Below are 25,437 nucleotides of genomic sequence, written 5' to 3' on the forward strand. Positions count from 1 at the left end.
TACTATTAGCCTTCATTTCTTGATTCTAAACCACATTTTCAGACATAGTTTTCACTATCCTCCCCTGTACGTGCCTTTGTGTTGATGTTACTGAATATTATGGTATGTAGTGATATAGTTTGAAGACTCTTATAAGTTATTCATAGAATTTCTCACCTTCCTTTGCAAAGAAGCATGTGGTGGGGAGGGGAGGGGAGGGGAAGGGAGGGGACGGGACCTCTCTATGGTCTTAGGGAGTTGCCTGGAGTACTAAAGTTCAGTCACTTTAGAAAGGGATTTGATCTTGGGTCATTCTGAGTCCAAAGCTGGCTCTCTATCTACTAACAACAACAATGATGATGACAATAATAACTGGAATTTATATAGTGCTTTAAGGTTTTCAAAACACTTTACAAATATTCATTTGATCTTCACCTGGGAGGTAGGTGCTATTATTTTCCTCCTTTGATAGTCAAAGAAACTGAGGCAAACAGAGTTTAAACTGATTTGCCCAGGGTCACACAGCTAGTAATTGCCTGAGGTCAAATTTAAACACAGGTATTCCTGAATCCAGACCCACCACTCTATACACAGTACTACCTAGCTGTTTATTATCATCATTATTATGAAGAAACTGAGACAAAGAAAAGTCAAGTGACTTGCCTAAGGTCACACAGTTAACAAGTGTCTGAAACAGAATTTGAACTTAGAACTTCTTGATCCCAGGTCCACTGCTCAATCGATTGCACCATCATATTGACTCTCAGATTGTTAGATAAATTGCCATAATTTTCAAGGACGTCTGCTTGTTGATGTTGATAACGTGGCAGGGCAAAACGATTATCTCATTGAAAGATGCTTCTGTGGCCTTTAGGAGCGTGGTAAAACCAAACTCACCAGCATCTTTCCTTGGCAGTTTGAGGAGAACCTGTAAGCCATCTTTTTTGTAGTCCTTGGATACCATAACCTCTGTACCATCACGGACTTAAAATCAAACCCTGAAGAATTTTAATGGCAATCTACCATTGGCTGCATACCCTGACTCCCGTTAAAAAGGTGGGAACTTCCAAATTTACTAACTCGCAAGTATTCTCTTGCTCCCCATGCTAATAGAACCAGGCAGGCAACAATACTGAAACAGTAAACATTTCATCAGGACAGAAATATGTAGCAAGGCAACAAAAATGTTGGCATATATTCCCAAATAAACTGTTTCATTTTATTTTCCTTAAGAAACTGCATGGAACTAGCTGTTCCATAGGGATCTCCTTCTCAGCACAACTCATTCTTTCCTTCTTCCAAGCCTTTCCTTCTTCCAAATTCCCCTCTTACTGTCCAGTTCACCATCATTCTGCCCAATCACTTAGGCTTGGACCCCTGGTGCCATCTTTAACTCCTCACTCTCACTCACCCTACGCATCTCATCCGTTGTCAAATCTTTTCATTTCTATGATCACAACATCCCCCTATATACATATGCCCCTTTCTCTTCATTCACACAATTAGCTGGACTATTGTTAATTGGTTTCTCTGCCTGGAGTTTACCCCTACTTCAATCCATCCACCCTCCATATTTTTTTTCCCTAAAGTATATCTAACCAGTAAATTCCATTGGCTCCCTATTACTCCCAAGATCAAATATAAAATCTGCTCTCTACTTTCTAAACCTTTTCACAACCTAGGCCCTCCTACCCTTCTCATCTCATTGACCTTTCCTCCCCTCACCATATTCTATGGTCCGGCTACATTGCCATACTTGTCTTCACATACATTTCATTTCGGGTCTCCAAGTCTTTTCACTGGCTGGCCAATATTCCATAAAGTAATCTCCCCCCTCACCTTAGTCTCCTAAACTTCTCTTGCTTCCTTTAAGAATCAGCTCAAATTCCAGGGGCCTTGCCAGGTCCCTCCAGATAGCTCTGGGTAGCCTTGTCTCTAAGGTTATCTTCCATCTACCCTATATTTAACTTGTATGAACTTGTTTACATGTTGTCTCTCCCACTAGGAATTTGCTCTCCTTGAGGGCATGGACTGTTAACTGTTTTTACCTTTCAAGCTCTAGTGCAATGCCTAACACATAGGACAGGCTTGATCTCTGTTTGTTGATTGACTAACTTAATGCTTGCTGACTGACTGAAATGAGTTCTTTCAAATGACTTACATCTCAAATTAGGGAAAGGTCTAGTGAGGCAACTGAAGCCTTCAGTTTGGACAGCATTGGCATCATTGCTTAAAAACCAGCTCCTGCCAGTGTCTGCTGCTTGTCACTTATCTGACCCATCCCAGGTTCCAATGTAGTGTTGGCTTGCCTCAGGCACTATCCCTCCCTGGCCCTGTGGCTTCCAGTCTTCAATACAGCTCCCAGCTTGCTTGTCTGAGGCAATACTTAGAACACTGGGGAGTAGCCATCACCAAGCTGCCATCCTGGCTCATCTCTCCTTCCTCACAGTAACGAAAACAGCAGAGACCTCCAAGAAACCTCTTATCAATTGGTCAATCAAACAAACAAATAAGCATTTATTAAGCACCTTCTATATGAACCAGGTGCTCTAACACTGAAGAAACACACACACACACACACACAAAAAGAAACAATCCCTTCTCCAAAGACACTTACATTCTAAATCCATGGTGCACTGGGCTCCTGGCTTCATGGGAAATGGAGTCTTTGCTCCCTTCAGTGAGCACTCCCATTCAGGCCCTTGCAATTTCCTGTCTTGGCCACGCTCAGTACACTTTTATTTAACTGCATTACTCCACCTTCTTATTTCATTCATACAAGAGAATCTTGACATGGATGTTGTTCAATTAGCAGTCTTACTGCTGCTCCCCCAAAATCGCACATTTATCATACCAACACTTACATTAATGTTTACAGATGATATTTGAACTGTGTGATTTTTAGTGGCCTCAAACCCACCCTTCTCACTGAAGCCAGATTCTCTCTCTCTCTCTCTCTCTCTCTCTCTCTCTCTCTCTCTCTCTCTCTCTCTCTCTCTCTCTCTCCCCCTCCCTCCCTCTCTCTCCCTCCCTCCCTCTCTCTCTCCCTCCCCTCTCTCTCTCTCTCTCTCTCTCTCTCTCTCTCCTCTCTCTCTCTCTCTCTCTCTCTCTCTCTCTCTCTCTCTTTCTCTCAGACATGCCCCTCATAACTCAATAAATCACCCAATCAAGCACAGCACGTGGACTTTGGGAGTGATCGCCATCACTCCCCTGGGCTAGAAATCCCATCTGTTGGTTTCTCCCACATCTGGCTTTTGAGCAGGTCAGCACCAGGCATGTGATCCCAGTTAGAGATAATGCTGCCCGGTGGCCCTCTGGGTCTGGGACACTGCTTCCCTCTGCAAGACTATCTCCAATCGGTTTCTCCAGAAGATAAGGAATGACTTTCAGCAGGGCCCAGGCACAGCTTCCATATGAGGGATCTCTGCAAGGAAGTGCTAGCTGATCTCTGAAGTCCAGATTACTCCCAGGACTCTCCATATTTCATCAGACACTCTACTTCCCAGGTCAAATAGTGGAAAGCTAGCCAACAGCTCAGAATTTTATACAGTTTCGAATTGGTTTTCTAAGGGCCATTTTTATTATTTTTTGTCTGGATATGTGATTTCATCAATGTAGGGAATTGCCAGTGAAGAAATTTGCTGTACCCATGCAAATCAGCAGCTGTTCTACAACTTACAGTTGGGGTTACCTGGGACATTGAGAAGGTAAATGATTTGAACAAATCACCCAGCAAATACGTGTCAGAGACAAAACTTGCAAGCTTGTTGTCAATGCCAATGCTGGCATATCATCAATAATATTTTAGGGCATCTCAATGAAATAATAGCAATTTGAGGATATTGTAGCACCTTCTTCCAAGGATGGCCCCACTATTTCCCCTCTGAATCCCCTCTCATATGATACAGCAGGAGTTGTTCATCTAAGGTCTGGGAACTTTTAAAAAATATATTTTGGGGCAGCTAGGTGGTGCAGTGGACAGAGCACCAACCCTGGAGTCAGAAGGACCTGAGTTCAAATCCCACCTCAGACATAATATTTCCTAGCTGTGTGACTCTGGGCAAGTCACTTAACCCCAACTGCCTCACCTATATATATGTGTGTATATATATATATATATATGTGTGTATATATATATATGTGTGTGTATATATATATGTATATATATACATATATATCTATGTACGTGTATATATACATATATGTGTGTATGTGTATATGTATAGATAGATAGATAGCAGTTTTTTCAATATAATTGGTTTCCATTATATTTTACAAAGGATTACCAATATAATTGCTGTCCTCTGTATTTTATATTGTGTAATAAAAACATTATACTGAGAAGAGGTCCCTCAGTTTTGTCAGTCTGAACAAGGGGTCCATGATATAAAAAGACTAAAAATCCCTGCTCAAGTCATCTCCATAAATGCAGGTCTAGAGATATTATCAGGTCATTTTCATATAAATACAGGTCATCATTAACCTAATTTACAAATGAAGAAGCCAACTCACTTAAATGACTTGGCTTTCCAAGGAGGAAAGAACAACAAAGTCAAATAGGAAAAAGATGAAGGGGTGAAAATGAGAAGAAAGAAGGGGAGGGAAAGTTGAGGAAGAAGAAGCAAATATTGGGGAAGGAGTAAGAAGAGGAAGAAAGGGATTCAGGAAAATGGAGGTAAGGAGACAATATGGAAAAGAAAAGGGAGAAGAAAAGGCATTGGCAAAGGGGTGGGGATGGCAGAGGCAGGGAGAAAAAGAGAAACTCATATATTAAGGGGGAGGGGAAAACGAATGGGAAGAAAGGAAGAAAGAGGAACAAAGATCAGAAGATGAAGAAGAGAATTAAGGAAAGAGAACCAAGAGATTGATGGGAAGTAAGGGAAGGAGCAGTTTCCAAAACACACTTGAAAGCACTCGATAAAGGGCGCTGTGAAGCAAACTGCAGCCCAGAGGCGTAAAACATGTAGTCGGAAATCACACAGGTATTTAGTGGTGGAACTGGGCCTAGAATGCAGTTGTCATGACTCTTGGTCCCCAGGTTCTTTCTGCTGCCCAAAGCTACCTCTGTCTAATCTATCAGTCAACAAAATGGTGTTTCTTGGGTGCAACTCCATAGGGCAAGGCCCCATGAAGGTCACACAGAAATGGAAGGTGCATTAATCTCCCGGGGCTTAGAACCTAGGTAGAAATGGGGAGAGAAGAGGCTGATACCCACGAAAAGACAACTCATATAAATGAAAATTGACAGCCAGTTTAAAAAGCAATTTACATACATTATCTCCCTTGATCCTTCTAACAAGTCCAGGAGGATGGGGCTGATATTGAACTGATTTTAGAGATGAGCAAAAGAAAGCCGAGGGGGATGAATTAGGCACAAAAATGGGTAAGTGCCCAAGGCAGTATTAAACCTAGGTGGCTTCTCCCTACCTAAAGTCTAGTTCTTCTCTTCCTATGCTCCCTGCTCCCTGAATGTCAGACAAATGAACATGGTATTCTGCATAGAGATTTGGCCTCAGAATCAGGAAGACTTGGGTTCTGGTCCTGTTTCTGTCACATCCTGAGCAAATAACCTAACCTCTCAACAGCCGAGGCAGCTCTCTAAGAACATAAGTTGTAGGGGAGTGATTGATCTGCACTGGCGGAGGGAATTTCCTCACCAAGGAGTTCCCTGTAGTATGGCAGGAAAATTACAGGTCCACTATCCCTATCCCTCTGTTATTGATAAATCCCTATGTAAATATCAAATGTGTAGGATAGCAAAAAACAAAACAAAATTATACATATATTTAGAGAGGCTGAGCTTCCCTCAGGTTCGGGATGTCAGGGAGATTTCCCAGAGCTGTACCTTACAGGACAGGGCTTAGATGCCCTAATGTTGTTTATTGGTTCTGAAAAAAAGAAATAAAATTGGATGAAATAATGTCACTAGGACTCAGAGGAGAGGACGCCACCTGGACTCTGGTGTCAGCTGCCTAAAGTCCCACCGACATCTCAGGCAATTATTTGCCTGGACTCCGGATGATAAGATTAGGGTTTCAGAATGTCAGAGAGGTTTGGCCACGATATGTTAATCACTCAATTAAGCCAGTAAGAGTCAGTTAAGTGCCTACTATGGGCCAAGCAATGTTCTAAGAGTTGGGGGATACAAAGAAAAAAAAGTCTCTGCTCTCATGAAGCAATATTAGTCAACTACGCAGCACAGTAGTTAGAGCAATAGACCTGGAGTCAATGAGATCTGAGTTCAAATTAGGCCTCTGACACTTAGTAACTATGATCCTGAGCAAGTCCCTTTACCACTATTTGCATCAGTTTCTTCAACTATAAAAATGGGGATAATAATAGTATCTACCCCAATGGGTTGTTGTAAGGTAATAATTGGCACACAGTAGGTACTGTGGGGCAGCTAGGTGGTACAGTGGATACAGGGTTGGGCCTGGAGTCAGGAAGACTCATTTTCCTGAGTTCAAATCTGGCCTCAGACACGTACTAGCTGTGTGACCTTGGGCAAGTCCCTTAACTTGTTTGCCTCCACTTCCTCATCTGTAAAATGAGCTGGAGAAGGAAATGGCAAACCACTCTAGTACCTTTGCCAAGAAAACTCCCAAAGGGGTCGCAAAGAGTAAAACATGACTGAAAACAACCCAAAAAACAACACATAGGCACTATATAAATGCTTACGCCCCTCCCTTTCCCCTTCCTTTCCCTAGGCAGGGGAACATTAAGTGAAGTATACCTACAAGAGGAGAGATTAAAAAGAATGAGCCACAGCTCAGAGGGAGAGGTGCCAGGCAGGCATGGAGGTCAGTCAGAAGACTGCCTAGCTGGCGCACAGCATTCATTAGGGAAGCACTGGGAAATGGGGAGAGAAAGACAGGTTGGGGCCAGTCACAGATTGCCTAGATCAGGGGATCTCTACTTTTCTAGGGCATGGTGCCCTTGGACAGTCTGCTGAGGCTTCTGGACCCCCTCACAGATTGTTGTTCTTTGCTGTTTGTCCTGTGTTCTTGAAGAAGACCAGTGACATCAGGAAGGTGATGTCTTGTCTTACAAGTGAATTGGATTTAAGTGAGGCAGAGCTGTACAAAGTCACCAGCCTCACTATCTCCTCCACAGCCATCTGGCTCCAGTGGCAAGACATAGACCCTGCCCCCCACTACACACACACACACACACACACACACACACACGAAACTGAGTCATATGTGAATCCAGGTGGTGCAATGAAGAGTGCCATGTTTGGAATCAGAAGACTTGGGTTTCAAATCCCAGCTAGGCCACTTGCCCCCCAAGCGACCTTAGACAAATCACTTCACCTAGGAGAACCTCAGGAGGAAAACAAGGGTGAACTAAATTACCTCTTAGCTGCTCTTCAGCTCCACATTTACAGTCTGAGAATCTGCCTTCATCAGACCTTAGACCAGACCTTCAATATCTACGAGTGCCCAAGACAAGTGGCCTCCGTAGAGCAGTACTCAAGGAATACTATTTAGAGAATAATGTCTCAGAAGGGATTACAAGGATCACAGCAGTGGAGAGATCATCAAGGCCAATCCCCTCATGTTACAGATGGAGAACCTGAGGCCCAGAGTGATCTGAAGTGAGACGTCCCACAGGTCCCATAGGTGATAAGTACAGAGCCAGGATTCTTAAGCTGGATCACAAGGGCACAGATTCAGAGCTAGAAAAGACCTTGGAGGTCACCTTGTCCATCCCCTCCTTTGAAAGATGCAAAAAAAAAAAAAGAGGTTTAGGGACATGACAAAGTCATCCAGGTCTTTCAGCCTTCAAAGTCAATGGGTTTTTCCACCTTGGAACATGAATGTGAACGTCAACAAAGCTTGGAAAGTGACAAATGAGTCACATGGGTTATAGTTGCCATCTCTAGGGGTGTGTGTGTGTCTGTGTGTGTGTGTGTGTGTGTATGCATAAATTGGTGAAAGGCTAATCTGGCCTCATGCCAGGGCCATCCAACACAAGCCAGAAGATGCTCTGTCATGTGGAAAAGTCTTTCAGGTGATGAAATGCTCTAGTCCAGTCCCCGGATGTTCAAAATCCAAGTCATTTCAGCGGGCTTTGCCCTGACTTACAGTGAAATCATTAATGATTTTCCTCGAGGCTCTGACAACCTCCCTAGGTCCGCCCACAAAACTCCTTAATAAGAAGGAATGATCTGTGTCTGTTCCCTCTTCCACCCCAACATTTTCCCTTCTCCTGGAAAATGTCAAAATACTATCCTGGCAAAAAGAGCTCCCCTCAGCTGCCACACAAAAGGAACAGGATATGAAGGAAGCCATCCCAAGAAACTGCATCACAGACTAAACTGCAGGGACGCTGGGAAAAATTATTTCCCGTTTGGATTTTGACAAAGGAACTTTTAAAAATATGCTTTTTCCCAACCCTCATTGTGATTTCCTTATGGCTTACAAGATACTGAGTGGAAGCAAATACAATCACCAGGCTGAATATTAGTGGGCTAATAAAAATTCCCCAGGTCTCCTGGGATTGACAGCTCCCAAGCTCTACAGTAGAGTTTACATTCAGGTAAGCCTCCCTACCTCATTACCCAAACTCAAAATGTACAATATGCCCAAGTGCCTATCAGGAAAGATTTTTAAAACAAAACAAACTCATAAAGAATTCAGTGTCTGCTGAAGTGGTGGTGTTTTTTAAAATTACTTTTTAAAAGATGCTACATAATGTGGAGTTCATCAAAAGCCAGCCTTTGAAGGCCTGAGTTCAAATGCTGTCTCTAACCTGTACTAGCTATTTTATGACCTGGGAGTTACTTAACCTCTTAGCTCTCTCAGACTACAACTGGGCTGTCCCACAGGCATTTCAAACTCAGAAGTCAAAAACGGGGGTGGGGGGGCCCTCGAGAGGCTGGGGGATGAGAGTTAAGTGACTTGCCCAGGGTCACACAGCTAATAAGTCATCTGAGGTTAGATTTGAACTCAGGTCCTCCTGACTCTAGGGCCGGTGCTCTGTCCACCCCCAGAAGTAATTTTCTTCCTAATTTCCCTGTTTCTGTCAAGGATCATCACCATTCTTCTAATCATCCAGGTTTGTACAGAAGGAGTTATCCTGGATGTTTTACTTTCACTTTCTAACTCCCCATTAATTGTCAGGTGTCGTTCATTCCATCCTACACTGGTCCCTTTTCTATTCTCCAGCACCTTAGACCAGGATGTCCACACACTGGTCTCTCTTCATTTAATCCATCCCCTCTCCAATCCATCCTCCACTCAGCCATCAAAGTGTGAAGCTTCTGTGGCTCCCCAGTACCTTTTGGCTAAAATACATGTTCCTCCCATTTACCCTTTTAATAAGTAAATGAATAAACACTCATCAGGCACTTAGAGCATGTGCCAGGCACCAACAACAATAACAAACAAGCAAGAGAGTCCCTGTCCTCAAGAAGCTTATGTTCTAATAAGGGAAGAAAATGTATAATGGGAAGTCTGAGCCGAAAAGTGAGATTGGAGGAGGGCACACAACATATGCCAGGAATTGAGGGGGATGCATAGTTTGGGCTAACATATGAAGGCTCTCCTATCAGAGCCCAGGGTCCCAGGAGCAGAGTCCAAGTTCCAATGGGAAGAGAAGGGTCCAGGTGTAGGTAGCACAGCTTGGAAATGACCATGGTCTGGCTCTAACTTATCTTTCCATTCTGATAACAAATGACCTCCCTCATCTAAACCGGCCCCTCCTCTTCACCTTTGCATAGGGTGTGCCCATGGCTGGAATACCCTCATAGATACTGCCTCTTGAAGCCCTACCTCCCTTCATGGCACAGCTCAAACGCCAACCTTCTTCAAGGCCTTCCCTGAACACCCCAACTCTCCATGCCTCCATGACGTGAGTATATCTGTGAACAATGTATTATAACAACCTAGTAGAATGCAATCTCCTTGAGGGAAGGGATTATCTCAGTTTTGGATTTATACCTCCTATAGCCAGCATAGTACCTGGTATAGAGTAGACATTTAATAAATGAATGCTGATTGACATAGCACAGGCCTGGATCTCATTAAAGAATCACTGATCTTTTCAAGTCCCATCCCCCACGATTGTGCTTTCTGGCCTCCAGCTTCCCTTTAAATCCTAATGCTGTTTCTCTTCCCTGAAAATGTCCTCCTGGGGAAGCAGCAGGACCTCACTCGCTGCTGGAGTGCCCCTCCCTCTCCAAATAACTCTGCAGAGGCCATAAACACTGGGCCTAAAATGGTAAGCATTGGTCCAGACCTTTCCACCCCACTCATTCCTTTATATCTCCATGCCCCTAAGGATAACAATCTTGTCTAAAGGAAGTCTTGGGGAAAGGAGCCAAGTACTTTTCCTACAGAGGAAGGTGGGAGGAGGCCTGCAAGGAAATCTGCTTGATAAAACTCTGTCTCCAAGAAATTCAGTCTTGCAAAGCTCATTAAGGAAATGAGAAAGTTGTTGCAATTACTTTAATGGAAATGCAACAAAAAAAGAAAGAAAGAAAAGCAGGCTTGTCTGACTGGATGGTGAGGCCCAGGGAAGCCAGGCCAACTTTATCAACAGACGGCACCCCAGCAATATTGTGGCCTCCTAACAGAGCTTCCTTGTCTAGCCCCCCAAAACTGGGGAGCGGCTTAGGCCACTCAGGAAAATGCCCCAATCTCCTGGCAGTTTCCTGCAGACAGGACGTTTAATCATCTCCAAGCCTCCACCACAGAAATCTAAAGCAAATGATTCACACTTTTCAAAGGAATTTGTCTTCTAGAACAAGAGCTGTGTTTTTCTCCCTGCTCCGAGGGGCAGCCAGGACTTGCTAGCCCAACAAAGTGTTCCTTTTGGCCGAGCAGAAATAAAAGTGGTTCAAGGGGGCCTGCCTAGGCTGATTTGTGCCTTTCTTGTAACTTCATTCCAGCCAGTGGCTCCATACCAGCGGGTATCAGAGGTTTGGGCTGGGGGGGAGGGTGCAGTTCAGGGACTTAGAACACAAGATCATTTTTTAAGCCTCCCCCCACTGAGGGATGATTTACTGGGGGATGAGTACCATCCAAAGGCCATCAATTCTTCAGCTGCCCTGACACCTTCATCTGAATTACCCAGTGTTCAGAAGGCCAGAGGAACTGATTATTTTTTAAAAGGCACTGCCCCCCCTCTCCCTCCCCCTGGTATTTGTGCAGCCTCTATCCACAGACCCTCTGTCTGCTTCTCTAATTAGGCCATTGGGTGCACAGATACAAACATCTGTTTGAAGAAAGCAGAAATACCAAAGTATACAAATGATTCACACTGGCTAAACAAAGGCAAACACAGGATGAGGGCCAACCCAATGGGGAAGGGGAGGGGGAGCCGGCCCTAATGGCCCAAATCATTTAATATGGGTGGGAACTCGACTTTGGCAATCTACTGACTGTTCACTCCAGTTTGGAATTCACTTAATTTTGACTCTCAATTTCTCTTTTTCTATTTTCTTAAAAATAAAATCAAATCAGAGATCATTGTGAATTTTTATTAGGCTGTATACTTTGTTAAAAAAAAGTAATTCCTTGCTTTAAATGTGTGTGTGTGTGTGTGTGTGTGTGTGTGTGTGTGTGCGCGCGCGCGCGCCCCAGTGCGCGAGCACGTGTGCATGTATGTATTGTAAAAAAGGGAGGGGAGGGGGAATCACAGGGATGCATGGTGTTTTTTTCAAGCTTCTTCTCCCTTCCCAAATTAATTTTGGGAACTTAGCTCTTTCAACTCATGCAAACTGACCAGAAAGTAACAAAACTCACACCACATCCCACCCACCCCCACTGCAGCCTCCTGAACAAAGCTAAGACAGTTGAAGCTATTTTAACCTCTATGAGACACAGCTGTCGATGGGGTTCAAGATTTGCTTTCTGTCATTCCACACAAATCCTGGCCAGCCCCCGACAGCTGAGATGACATGGGCAGCCTTTGGGGACTGGGAGCTATAGATGAGTGTCAACTCTTCCAGAGCTTTGCACCTCAGCCTTGTTGGCGAAATCAGGGCCAAAATGCAGCAGAAAATGCCAGGAATTCAGGGGGTCCAACGATGCCTTTTGAGTTGTAATAGGTTTCCCTGCCCCTCGGGATTTTAACTTTTTTTTTTTCCTCCTATGGACCCTTTCTCAGAATGTGCTTTTAAATGCACAGAAGACGCACTGGAATACAAAAGAGATGAATTATTTTGAAAGTTTTTTTTTTAAACAAGTTTATGGACCGAAGGCTAAGAAACTCTGCTTGGTCAATCATTCAATCAATAAGCATTTGTTAAGCAGCTCTCATGGTGGGCCAGGCATTGGAAATGGAAAAGAAAAAAAAAACAACAAGAATATACACTAGACATAGTGCCGCACAGGAAGGCCTTTAAGGAGCATCTAGTCTGAGCCCCTCAGGAGGAGATTATGAAGTGCCTTGTCCCAGTTAAACACACGGAGAGGCAGAGCCTGTGTTCGAACCCAGACAATCTGACTAAATCCAGCACCCGTTTACTCTATGCCTCCCTAGCAAAGGGAGGAAGGCAGGATTGGGAAGCGAGGTCTCCTGTAGGAGGTGACCTTTTTCCTCCTTTTTTATAGATAGCACTTCGCGCTTTTTGCAAAGCATCTTCCTCGTTATCTCACTTCGATCAGATGTGGAACTGAGGCCCAGAGAGGTTCGGTGCCTTGGCCGCGAGCACCGTTCAGCTCCCCCAACCCTCACAGGAATCACACCAGCCTATTGGCCAGATTTCCTCAGTGTCCCTACACCAGGCTGCCGGCTCCGGGAGGCTCCGGACCCACTTAGTTTCAGTTGCACATGAGGCTGCCCCAAGCTGGGGCTCGGTCACTGCCACTTTGGGGCTCACGGCCACCTCCCCTGCTGTAAGCGCTCTGTCTCCGGGCCGAGATGGCCACTGCGTCCCCCACCCCAGCCCGCAGCCCCGGCTGGGCTGGGCACTCACCAAGGTCACGCCAGCATCGCTGGGCAGGCACGCGGCCGCCGCACAGGGTCCCGCAGTCCGGACGGGGCGGGGGCAGGCTGGGCAGCGGCGCCCTACGGGGGGCAGCTGGGGGTCTCCCACCGACCGAGAGACGGCGGCGACGGCAGCTGAGGGAGGGCACGGCGCGAGGGCTGGGACAGCGGCCGCATTCTTGCTCTGGGCAGCAGGGCTAGCGCAGGGCCATGCCCCCCCCCCTCCCCGCCCCGGCTGCGGGAGCGCACACGGACCCAGGAGCCGGGAGGGAGGGAGACGCCGGACGGCCAGATCAGTGGGCAGCTCAGGCTCTTTGGAGGAGGCCGGCCCTGGCCTCTGGCCCCTGGCCTCCTCCTGCAGATGCCGCTGCTGCTGCTGCTGGGGCTGTAGCTGAGGCCGCTGGGGCTGCAGCTGCTGCTGCTGCTGCCGCTGATGCCGCTGCTGCTGCTCAGGCTGAGGCTAAGGCTGCTGCTGCTGCTGCTGCTGGGGCTGCGGCTGCAAGGGCCGCCCCCCGAACTCGGAGCTTATTGGTGAAAATGCCGAGCCACAGGCCAATCCTGGTCCCGTTCCCAAATTTAGATTTCAATCAAGAGACCCACAACCTTTCCACTTGGAAGGGGGGAGGGGCAAGGTAATGGGGAGGAGGAGGCTAACCAGCCACCTTAGTTGGGCTCCAGGAGCAGGCTCAGACGCCCACCGCCCTCAGAGGCCCTGTTCCAGGGTGTCCGGTCTACAGGCCCCATCCTGGGCAAACTAAGAGAATACCAACTTTAGGAAAAAAAAAAAAAGAAGCTCGGTCTCACCCTTGCTGTTCAAACCTGATGGAGCTCAGGACCTTAGCAGGCAGCTAGGTGGTTTAGTAGCCCTAGAGTGAGACTCAGAAACCCTAAGTTCTACCTCTAACCTAGCTGGGTGATCCCGGGCAAGTTATTTAACCTCTTTATGCCTCAGTTTCCCCATCTGCAAAATGGGAATAATAATACCACCTGCTTCACAGAGCTACTTCGAAGCTCAAATTAGATAACCTGTAAAGTGCTTTTCCAGCCTTAAGGAGCTATAGAAAGCCTTGCTATTTGGGGGCTCACAGAACCTCTATTAAAGTCACCAATCCCAACAGGATCAGAGAAACTCAAAGAAGGGAGGATGCTAGGGACATTAGAAACCACCGAGTACAAGCCCCTCTTTTTAAGAAGAATAGCTTGTTTATATAGGAGGACTTAAGGTTTCCAATGCATTTTGTATATATTATCTCATTTTACAGGTGAGAAAACTGAGGCACAATTTCTTGCCCAAAGTCATAGGGAGTAATTAAGAGCTGAATACCTTCACTATAGGCTATTTGGCTGTTGGTGTGGGTTTGGCTATGGCATCTGATGCTAACATACCTGGCTGGTATTACTGGCAAGAAAGAACCCTCACCTTGGGCCCTGTATTTGGGACTGGGGACATTTCTCCACTGGTCATTTTCCAGATCAATCCTTTTTTCTCCACCCACCTGGCTCCTACCCTAGTCCAGGTACTCATCATCTTTCACTTTGACTTACGGTCATCCTCCCTCCAGCCTCTCCCCTCCCCAATCCGTCTTCCACAAAGCTGCCAAACTGATATTCAACCATTGCATTCCCTTGCCAACATGCTCTAGTAGCTAGCTCCCCATTGCCTTCAGGATAAACCACAAATCCCCATGTTGGGAAAGCTTTCATAACCCTGGTCCATAGAGACCATCTCTAAAAGCTTATTATACTCATTATTCTCCTTCACCCACTCTACTTGGAAGCCAAATTGGCCCACTTGCAGTTCTTCATGCCTGGTGTTCCATCTCCTGACTCCACCCATACCTTTGCAAAGGCTGGCTCCAACACCTGGAATGCACGTCCTTCTAACTTCTTAGACTCCCTAGATTTCTTCCAGGCTCAGCTCAAATGCCACTTTCTAAAGAGGCTTTTCCTGATCCACCCCTTTTCCCCTCTCCTCCTCCCTTCCTCCAATTACTGTGTTTATATAATTATATTGATTTATGTGTATATGCTGGTTTCCATCAAGAGAATATAAACATTTTATTGTTGTCTTTTGTGTTACTAGCATTTGGCACATAGTAGGTGCTTAATAAATGCTTGTTGAATTGTTAAATTTACTAGTTTAAGGGCTCTTAACTTTTTTTTTTAAATCATAGAAGCCTGCATCTGGGGAAGCCAACGAGCCTTTCCTCAGAATGATTTCAAATGCATAAAATAAAATACCTAGGATGACAAAGAGATCAATTATGTTGAAATACAGCTAACATTTTTTAGAATGTGTTCACAGACCCCAGGTTAAGAATCTCTGAACTAGATGACCTCTTAGTGCCTTCAAGTTCCAATATATCTGAGACCTTTGAAATTCTTAGTCTGGGTAGGGAGACAGGACTTAGTGAACACTTCCAGGCATCTGTGATCTCACTAATTGCTAGCACCCTCCAACATCACAGATTGTAACCCATCCTTGCCTTCTCATGAGTTGCAATGTACAGAAAAACAAACAACAAAAAGTAGCATATGCTAAGATACCAAATGAGTACATTCTCCAATGTGAATTCTCTAATGCCGAATACTGAGTGTTGACTGAAGCTTTTCCATATTGCTACATAGTTCAGATTTCCAAGCACAGATCAAATTTAGAGGCTTCATTGTCAAACTGGAGGGAAAATTAAATGGAATCTTTTCAGTGTTACTTAGTGGATTTGTAAATGTCTTAGATGATGGAGTGGAGAGAAAAATGATAAAGCTCATAGGGAGAATGCCCATTTCCTGGGGGCTTGCCAGTACAGTACTCATAAGAGTAAGAGAATCCAAAGGGAATTAGCCAATTTGGAGGAATGGTCTGTATTAAAGAGACTGAAATTCAGTAATAATAAAAAGCTGTTTACAGCAGACCGCATCTTTATTGCCTGAAAGGTGCAGAAAATGTAAGATCCCACTGTGCCTAGTGTTTGTTGATGGCTTAAAAAAAGGCATTTGATTCAGTAGAGAAAAATGCAAGGGTAAAAGCTATTGTCCAAGATCTGCTGGACATGCAAGTTCCTTTGTTGACCCGATAACTTTGGTAGCTTTGCTCAGTAATGTTCTGCTTAACATGAAGCCTGAGGCATCAAATAGGGAGCTAGATGCATGTTCACCAAAGGAAGTTGCCTGTGCCCCAGAGGATGACAAGTACAGAGAAGGATTCCTTATAGTTGGTGAGACTCTCCATTTATGGATATTATTTATGGATAGCTTCAAGTTCTGGAAACATTGCAAATCTCACAAGATTAGATTTGTAATTGCTCTGACTTTCATGAAACTGAACAATCCACATAGGAAAAACTAAATGGATGAAGGAAGACTCTTACTCATGTAACAAGCATTTAGTAAGCACCTACTACATACCAGGAATTGTGTTATGCCGGGGGATACAAAGACTAAAATGAAATAACCCTTGCCCTCAAGAAACTTATATCCTGAGGGTAGAGGAGGAAAACATCCAAATAAATAAAGCATATATACAAAGTAAGCAAGGACTTTGCAATTGTTTCCAGGTCTTGATGCAATCAGTACAAAGTCATGTAAAGAGGAGCATCTACAGTCTCTCATTAATTATAGAAAACCTCTCTTTGCACTGGACAGAAACCTGGAAAGATTAGGAGAGGCCTATGCAGCTGTCTCACTTGAGCTGATTTTGAAGGAAGCATGGGAGCTGAAGAATCTGAGGGGAGGAGGTTTTGGGGGCAGTTCATGCAAAGTCCTGGAGGCAGGATATGAAGGCAGGGGATGATAAGGTCCTGTGCAGCTGGACGACAGTCCACTGAAGTGGTCTCTTGAAGAAACACTGCAGACAGACCACGATCCAGGTCTGAGATTCAGCAAGGATAAGAGAGAGCTAGATGGCATTTGAAAAGTTTCACAGCTTCAATATATTCAAGAATTTTCCAAGACATACACCAACATTCTTCTGGTGCCGGTCTGTGGCTGTGGATTATGGAAGTGTACAGCCTCAAAAGAGTCAGCACTATGGATGTCCCTAAGAGTGACTGAGAGATGAATCAATCAACAAACATTTATGGAGTCCCCTACTATGTCCCAGGGACTTCACTGGGGATACAAAGAAAAATGAAAGCCCCTGCCCAAAGAGGAGACAGATCTAAACATATAGGTATATAAAGATATATACATGTAGGTATATACAAGACAAGTATGTACACTATATATATATAAAGTAAACACAAAGGGGTATTAAATATGCTATGATTTATTGAGGCATCTACAAGAAGCAGTAGGAGGTATCTAGGTGGCACTGTGGATAGAGCACTGGAGTCAGGAAATACCGAGTTCAAATTCAGGTTCAGACACTTAGCTGTGCGATGCTGTTCAAGTCATTTAAACCTCTCTTAGCCTCAGTTTCCTTAACTATAAAATGAGAATCATAATAGCACCTATCTCCTGAGGTTGTGACGATCAAATGAGATTATATACATAAAGCACTTACCACCGTGCCGGGCACACAGTAGGTGATTAACAGATGCTTGCTTCCTTCCCTCCTCCCTTAAAGATATTATTAAAGAGCTATATGATCAGAAAAGAAGGTGGGTTGGTCTATAACATGAGTAAGGGATAACAGATGAACAGCTTGTGTACTCCATTAATCATCCATTATGTAAAAAATAATAGAAAAAGACCCCCCACCCCCAGAACGTTGGATGAATTTTCCGTGAAAAATTAATGACAAGATGTGAAGATGTGGATAGATTATAATCTGTACTAATGGAGAGATGAGAAGGCAGGTCCAATAAAGCATTGCCTTCTTTAGAGAGGTATTAGCCAAATATTGTGTGAGATCCTAGAGAGACAGCTAGATAGCAAAAGCCTTTATTAAGTGCTTACTATTTGCCAGTCATTGTGCTAAGTGCTAGAAATACAAATCCAAGGAAAAAGAAAGACAGTCCCTGCCCTCAAAGAGCTTACATTCTAATGAGAGAAGACAACCCATAAAATAGGGTGTAGGGGGGTTGCAGGAAGAGTATTCTGGTTCTGGGCCAGGTTAGACAATGAGCAAGGTCAGCATGGGAACTTTCTCAAATGGAGGGTCTGTGGGTAATCAGAGGAAAAGTCACAGGGGTGGAGGCTGGGAATATGAGGCTGAGCTGGGTTAGAAGGTTCAAGGGGAGAAAGGACTGGATGATGATAGAAGGGCTACCATACATGAGGTGGGGTTTAGCAGGTAAGAATTCATCAGGTAGCAATGGAAGGGAAGGTTGATGTATGGAGGATTGGGGTCAATTCTAAACAGGGGCAGCACAATTGGAAGTTGAAAGTGTGGAAGTTCCCCTCATTTCCAATGCCTTTTCTAGACCTCCACTTAGCCAAATGGGCAATGGTATAATGGAAAAGATTCTGAGTCTGGGAGTCCTGAGTTCAAGCAAAAGGAATACTGCTATGAAAGTGAAACATGCCACCAACAAACAGCTCAAAAAACGCTGGTTCCGATATGAGCTCTGCTACTTACTCTTGAATACAGGTCCCTGGGCAAATCACTTTCTAAGCATCAATGTCACCCGTAAAATAAGAAATTGGCCAGAGATGTTCTCTAGGGCCTCTTGAATCTCTAACATGCCAAGATCCCATAACTCAAAATCTACCTGTTTTCAAAACTGAGCCTACTTCCCCAGAAAGCCTTTTCTGAGGGCAGACTGAGCTTGAAATGATCTCTTCAATTCTATTCATTTCAATAAAAGCTCCCATTTACATACTGTTTCATGCCCTTCGAAGTACTTTCCTAAGAAGGATGAGCTCTGCAGATGGGGAAAAGGGCTCAAAGATGAGGTGACCTGTCCAAGGTCAATTCAATCCAATTAGACATGCATATATTAAGCACTTACTTTGTGCAAGGCACCAGGCGGGGGATGGGAGTACAAAGACCAAAAAAAAGTCTCTGCCCCTTAAAGAGCTGGTATTCTCTAGCAGGGATACAGTTTCTACATGGATAAGTCAACACAATAGAATTTAAAGAGGGAAAGAAGCCTCTAACAAATTAGGGAGAATAGCACTGAAAGGAATTCTATTTGACAGAGCCTAGGAGTATTCTAAGAGGATGAAGTTAAGAGAGAGCATATTTATTCTATGCAGCCAAGTGGGGAGATCATAGGATCACTGATTTAAAAAGCTGGAGAGGACCTTTGAGACCACTGAATCCAACTTCCTGATTTTACAGAGGAGAAAAAGGAAAACGAGAGAGGTCAGATGAGCTGGGCAGAGGTCACCCAGCTAGCATGCGTCAGAAGCCAGATGCATTCGGCTTGTTCTGTCTCCAACTTCACCATGGATGCCTAATGCATGTGCACCAATAAACACAATATGACATAAGTGAAATACAAGGTATTAAGGGGCAAATTCAGTCAAAGGGCTCAAGGAAAAGGAGAGGAGGAAGAGTTTGCTTTCAGCAAGCAGAAGTGGGTGGGTGTCAAGGAAAGCTTCCTGGAAGAACTGGCAGGCTGAGTAAAAGTGGATCATGATACCTGCACTGCCTTCCTCACTAAGATTTTGTATCAAATGAGATAATGTCCAGTAAAGCCCTTTGTAAATTATCTAGTGATTTATATATGTAAGCACTTACGATCACTGTTCCTCAGTACATGGTCTCTGACAAAGGAAGTCTGAATTAGGCTCAGTCCATGCCCTGGGACCCACATTTGGTTAATGAAGCAGAAAGGATCTTGTACTGTTGGTAGAAGTTTCCATTTGAAAAGCTTGGTAGGGTACCTTGCATGTAGTTCTCTCTCTCTCTCTCTCTCTCTCTCTCTCTCTCTCTCTCTCTCTCTCTCTCTCTCTCTCTCTCTGTGTGTGTGTGTTTTAATTTGACTTTTACTTGACCTATGACTTGGTCTCCATGGGCAACACCCTCCCTTACTAATGCAGGTCTGGACCTTCTCTGAAACCTACACTTGGGGGCATTGAAATGTTAAGTGATTTGTTCAGGGTCACACAATCTGTGTCAGAGATCCGACTTGAACCCAGGTCTTCCTAATTTCAAGGTCAGTTCACTATCCATACTGCCAAGTTGCATATAATAGGTGATTAACAAACCTAGATTGAATTGTTCATGGAAAGCTAATGGAATGAATGCTGGATTTGAAGTCAGAGAAGCCAGGTATGATGCCCAGTCCAGCCACTGACTGTCTGTAATGACACAGACAAAACATTTTTCTTCTCTGGGACTCAGTTTCTTCGTTTGTAAAATAAGGGAGTTAGACTAGATGACTTTTAAGATACCTTCTAGTTCTAAATCTTCCATCCTATGAGCTAGCATAACTTTAGTCACCCAACAAATAAGTGTTTCCCAATGGGCCAGGCATTATGCTAAGTAATGGGGATATGAAGAAAGATGAAAAGATGGAACTCACATTCTAACTGGGGGGGAGCACCTAAATAGATGATAATCTCAAAAGGAAGTCACTTGGGGCAAGTAGACCAAACAGAATATGCTGCTGCCTTGGTTCAAGAAGGAAGTGATGAGGGTCTGTACCAGGGTGATAGTTGTGTGGATGGGGAGAAGGGGTCTATGTAAAGAGATGTTAGGAAGGAAAGAGTGACAAGATTTGGCATTAGCAATGGGGGAAGGGAGGAGACCTGGAAATAACTCCCACAGAAGATGGGATTTTAGCTGAAGGAAGTCAGAGGGTAGAAATGAAAGAATGTTTGGAGAATATCTGAAAGCCAGAACAGGGCAACAGACCCTAATCCCTTGACCTCAAAAGGGTGATGCTAAACAAGTGGCTGAATGACAGCCACAGAATGCTTTGGGCTCTTCACAAGGAATCTAGGTGGATTAGGTGGTAGAGAGGAGGGGTAAACCTATTGTCTTCTCACAGTGGACCTATTACTCTAAACCCAGGAAACTATCCTACTTTATCTGAGACAGGCAACCCCTGTCAAGTCATTTCCTGTGGCCAACATGTGGCCTTGCTCCAAACAGGTATTTAATAAAGGGTTGTTGGGTGAAATTAAAGTCAAAGCCCATTTCGTTCACAAAAATATTCTTAAGGCTGGAGGCTCAGACAAAAATTATTTCAGCATAAGAAAAGATGAGTATTTAGAATTCAGAGAAAACTGTAAAGATTTATATGAATTGATACAGGGTGAAACAAACAGAAGCAGGAGAACAGATTATCCAGTGACTCCAATAACAAAAGAGAAAATGACAAGGAAAGACTTCAGAACTCTGATCAATACCACATCCAATCATGAGGATGATAGTAAAGTAGGAAGGAGGCACGCACGTCCACATATGACTAACGTGTAAATTTGTTGTGTCTGACTCTACTTATTAGTTACAGAGAGACTTCCAGTTGGGGGCTGGGGAGGGAGAGTCAGTAGGAATTGATGGGGGCATAAAGAAAGAATAGAGGATCAATACCATATTTTAAAATATACTGAAGAAAATTACACATTTCATCAAGGACGTTGAATTCTCCAATACAGAGCTTTGGCAGTGTGAAGAGAAAACTGAGTTTGGAATCAGGAAGCCATGAATTCAAATATTACCTCTGACACTTAACTAGCTGTGTGATTCTGGGCAGTGCCTTAGATCAGAGGTGCCAAACATGTGGCCTACAGGCCATAATACTTACATAGATAATATTAATATGTTTTTCTAAGTCAATATGCAGCCTACGGGATCTGTTTCTATCTGAATCAATTAGTCAGTCAACTGTTATTTATCAAATACCTACTGTATGCCAGGCATTGTGTTAAGTGCTGGGAATAGAAAGAAATGCAAAAACCAAACAGTCCCTGATCTCAAGGCATTCACAGTCTGATGGGGGAGACCATAATCAAATAATTATATACAGATAGATAAAGAGTAAATTGGGGATGTCCTCTGAGGGAAATTGCTGAAATTAAGGAGGACTTAATTCTGCAAAAGGTAGGATTTGAACTGAGACTTTAGGGAGGCCAGGAGGCCAAGACGGAGGAGAAGTTCCAGGAATAGGGGACAACCAGTGAGAATGTTTGCAGTGGGAGGATTGTGAGTCTTCTTTACCCAAGGTCATAGAGCCAGAATGTGTTAGATGGGAGACGACTCCAGCTTTTCTAGCTTCAAGGTTCGCTTCCAATCCAATCTATCCCATCGTCTCTTTTGTTGGTGTTATCAGTATTGTTAATTAAACTTAAAAACTAACATGCAAGATACCTGAATGTCTCCTGTATTCTGAATGTATTCACCTTCTCCCATTAGGCCCCATCAGAATAAGAGGAAATAAAGCTTTGATTTCCATTTGTAGTTTTCTAGTCTGGTCTCTGACTGTAGAGATCCAGAGGCTGACTAGCTACCTAGCCTAAGTGGTTTCCTACAGGTCCTTCCTTTCTGCAATTTCCACTTCCCACAATTCTACCACCAGAACTGCCAGGAGAAGGAACATGATTCACAGCAGTATGAAAATGATTAGTGGAGGAGGATGAAACTATTGATTAAAAGCCTTGTGATCGGAGGACGGGAGTGATCCTTGCTTTCCCTTTCCCATTTCCTGAATAATTGAGCATCTTAAATCAGAAAAGTATTGTGCGATTTTGCTCAGGATAGGAGTCACTTTGTTTCTACCTACAGGGACCGGTTTAAGCTTTGCCTTTAAGTTCCTAGAGGGCTCTGTGAATTGGCTCTGCTGGGTCCTCAATTCACCAGCCTGCCTAGGGGTAATTTCCATTAATTTCTGCAATGATTAAGAGGTCAATTTATACAACTCTGATAATTGCCCAGCTCGGGAGTGAAAATGCATCAAAATTATCTATGCCAAAGCAAGAATAATTACGGCCCAAAATGATGGCAGGCACTTATCAGCTGGAGAGTCAGGGCTTTCTTTTGAGCCCTGGAAATCATGAGATAGCAAAAAGTCAGCTCTTCAAATTGGTTTGTTGTGTAGGTGGGAGAGTGGGGGATGGGGAGAAAGCTTTCTGCTCCAACATTATATCTTTGGCAGCTCTAGGATACAGGATAGTAATATGAGGAAGTATGTGAAAAAGAAGGATTTTGTTTTTGTCATTTGCAAACCAGAAAACAGAGAGGATCAGAGATCTAGAGCTGAAAGAGGCCTTCATGGTTACCTATTCCATCCTTCTCATTTTCAAGATGAAGAATGGAGGGCCATTGAAGTTAAATGACTTCTTTGCTCATGATCACATAGGAGTTGAGAACCTCTAATTTCTTTCAGTTCAAGTCCTAAGCTTTATCTACTATACCACACTACTGCTCAAAATAACAACAAATAATTAATAATAATAATAATAAATAGTAACATTTTTTCCATAAGATACATCCATAAGTAAACTCCTTCTCTTTACATTCACCAAATCCACTGGCAGGTACCTTTATTTGCTTTGTGGACCAACAACTTCCTGTCCTAAAAGTATTTCTATGAGTTTTGTACCTATTTATCATATGCATGATAATATTAACATTTAGTGGTTTGTTCCATAGCCATGAAAGTGGCAGAAGCAGGTGCTTTGGAGCTCTTAGAACTTGGTTAGACATTGAAGATGTCATCTGCTGCATCATGGGCCATCATCTTGACTTTGATCCTGCCGCTGGACTTAGATGACTCAAGAAGAGAGAGTGAAGCTGACTTTGCTCAGCTCTGCCTCACTTTGCTCTTCGCAGAGCTGCGCAAAGTTGTCAGTCTCACTTAAACCCAATTCACGCACGAGTCAAGACATCACCCACAACGTCATTGGTCCTCTTCAAAATGAAGGACGAACAACATCAACATTCTTCGAGCTAGGTGGTGCAGTGGATAGAGCACTGAGCCTGGAATCAGGGAAATCTGAGTTCTAATCCAGCCTTAGACACTTACTAGCTGCGTGATCTCAGCCTACCTCAGTTTCCTCAACTGTAAAACAGGGATCATAATAACACCTAACACCTCAGGGCTGTCATAAGGATAAAATTCCATAATATTTGTAAAGTGCTTAGCACAGTGTCTGGTACACAGTAGGCTCTTAATAAAGGCTTCTCCCCTTTCCCCCTGCTCAGTGCCCAAACGTGCACTTCTCTCTCAAAAGCAGATAGAAAGCAAAGACGATATTCCATATCTCCATCCATCAGTCATCAAGTAGCCATCAGTCATTAATCAATGGTCTCCACACCACAGAAAAACTGATGGAACTGGAGATGAAAGTCTAATGCTTGTCAAACACCTGTCGAAATCTAGGACCTTCCCAGGCCCTGCACTCGCTTCTCTTTTTGTCTTCTGAGTTCATTTAGCTTTAAGCTCACACTCTTTATTTTAATACACACTGCATTTTAACAAGTAGGTCAAAGTCATTTTACCCCTGCAATATGATTACCATAGTAATCGCTATATTTTAAAACCAGTAAAGTGCTCCCAGGGAGACCAGTAGGGACAGCCACACTCTGTAACAAAAATAATCATTTCAGCCCAGCAGAAAGGGGGCTTTTTCCACAACCTCCTGGCACAACGGTTCATTTCCGAGGCTTCCACGATATTTGGCAACGACAAATGACGAATGCTAACGGCTGGCTAATGAAGCATTCAAAGCAAGTTGCATTCAACATCTTTTATGCCTTTTTAAAAAAATTTTTTTTTCCATGGGGTTGGTAATGGCTGGTATTCAAGAGAAATATGTAACTCGACAGGGGCCCAGTTATGAGGATTATTGGCTAATGTTATAGAATCACAGGGCTTGGAAAGACCCTAACGGTCATGCTCACATTCCTTTCCTGACATCTGAATACCCCCTTCACTATGTGGTTATCCAGTCTCTTCTTGAACATCTCCAGGGGACAAAGGGAATTCAGCCACTTTGGAAGATACCTAGGATGAAAACTGGCCCCAAACATTCTTCCCCCACCTCAACGCAAAGCCATTTCACAGGAAATCTTGACAACGAAGTCTATCCAAATAATTTAGCTTGTGTAAGAAAACAGATTGTTCCCTCCTACTCTCCAAATTGCCATTAAAGGATACTTTGTTAGCAGATACCTCTGTGTGTGTGTGTGTGTGTGTGTGTGTGTGTGTGTGTGTGTGGTATGAGATGGAAAAATGAATACTCCATGCCTTATCCTAAAGCATCACTCAATTCAGCCTTCATGGTAATAGAGTCCATTAAAGAGTGTGGGTGAAAAATGTCACCACCACTGATGGATGGGCTTGTCAATGAAGTCAGGTGTTTACAGTTATCTGTTGCTTCAAGGTTAATAAGGGGCATCTGTTGGACTGGGACCAGCGTGTATTTTTCATTCCTCAGTCTTCACAAACTCAACATAAAAAGGCAGAAATCTGCACACTGGAAGATGCATTAACTCCTTCAGGACACTAGGATGTCATTTAAAATTGCAATAATTTCGAAGTCCTTCTCCCTTTTGTGTCCTCATATTTGATCAGTTGCTAAGATTTGTTGACTCTATTGCATCTCCAATTAGGCAGCCTCAACCTACCTCAGGCCCTCATCACTTCTCACCAGACTTCTTCTGATAGCCTCTGTACTGGTCTCTCCCCT

At 43.9% G+C, this 25,437-nt stretch overlaps 1 protein-coding gene across 2 annotated transcripts in view; it reads right to left on the minus strand.

The window, feature by feature from the left end:
• Positions 1-25,437, minus strand: part of PRICKLE2 (prickle planar cell polarity protein 2) — a 345,204-nt gene that overhangs the window by 161,666 nt on the left and 158,101 nt on the right. Inside the window, exon 1 of one of the 2 annotated variants that reach the window (XM_020978309.2) lies at positions 12,905-13,428. The exons of the other annotated variant lie outside the window; for it this stretch is intronic. The gene's annotated coding sequence lies outside the window, so the exon portion shown is untranslated. Of the gene's footprint in view, positions 1-12,904; positions 13,429-25,437 lie in introns of those variants that run through there. 2 annotated transcript variants of the gene reach the window in all.

The sequence above is a fragment of the Phascolarctos cinereus genome, unplaced genomic scaffold (assembly GCF_003287225.1).
Source record: "Phascolarctos cinereus isolate Bilbo 61053 unplaced genomic scaffold, phaCin_HiC Scaffold_4;HRSCAF=312, whole genome shotgun sequence".
Lineage (NCBI taxonomy): Eukaryota > Metazoa > Chordata > Mammalia > Diprotodontia > Phascolarctidae > Phascolarctos > Phascolarctos cinereus.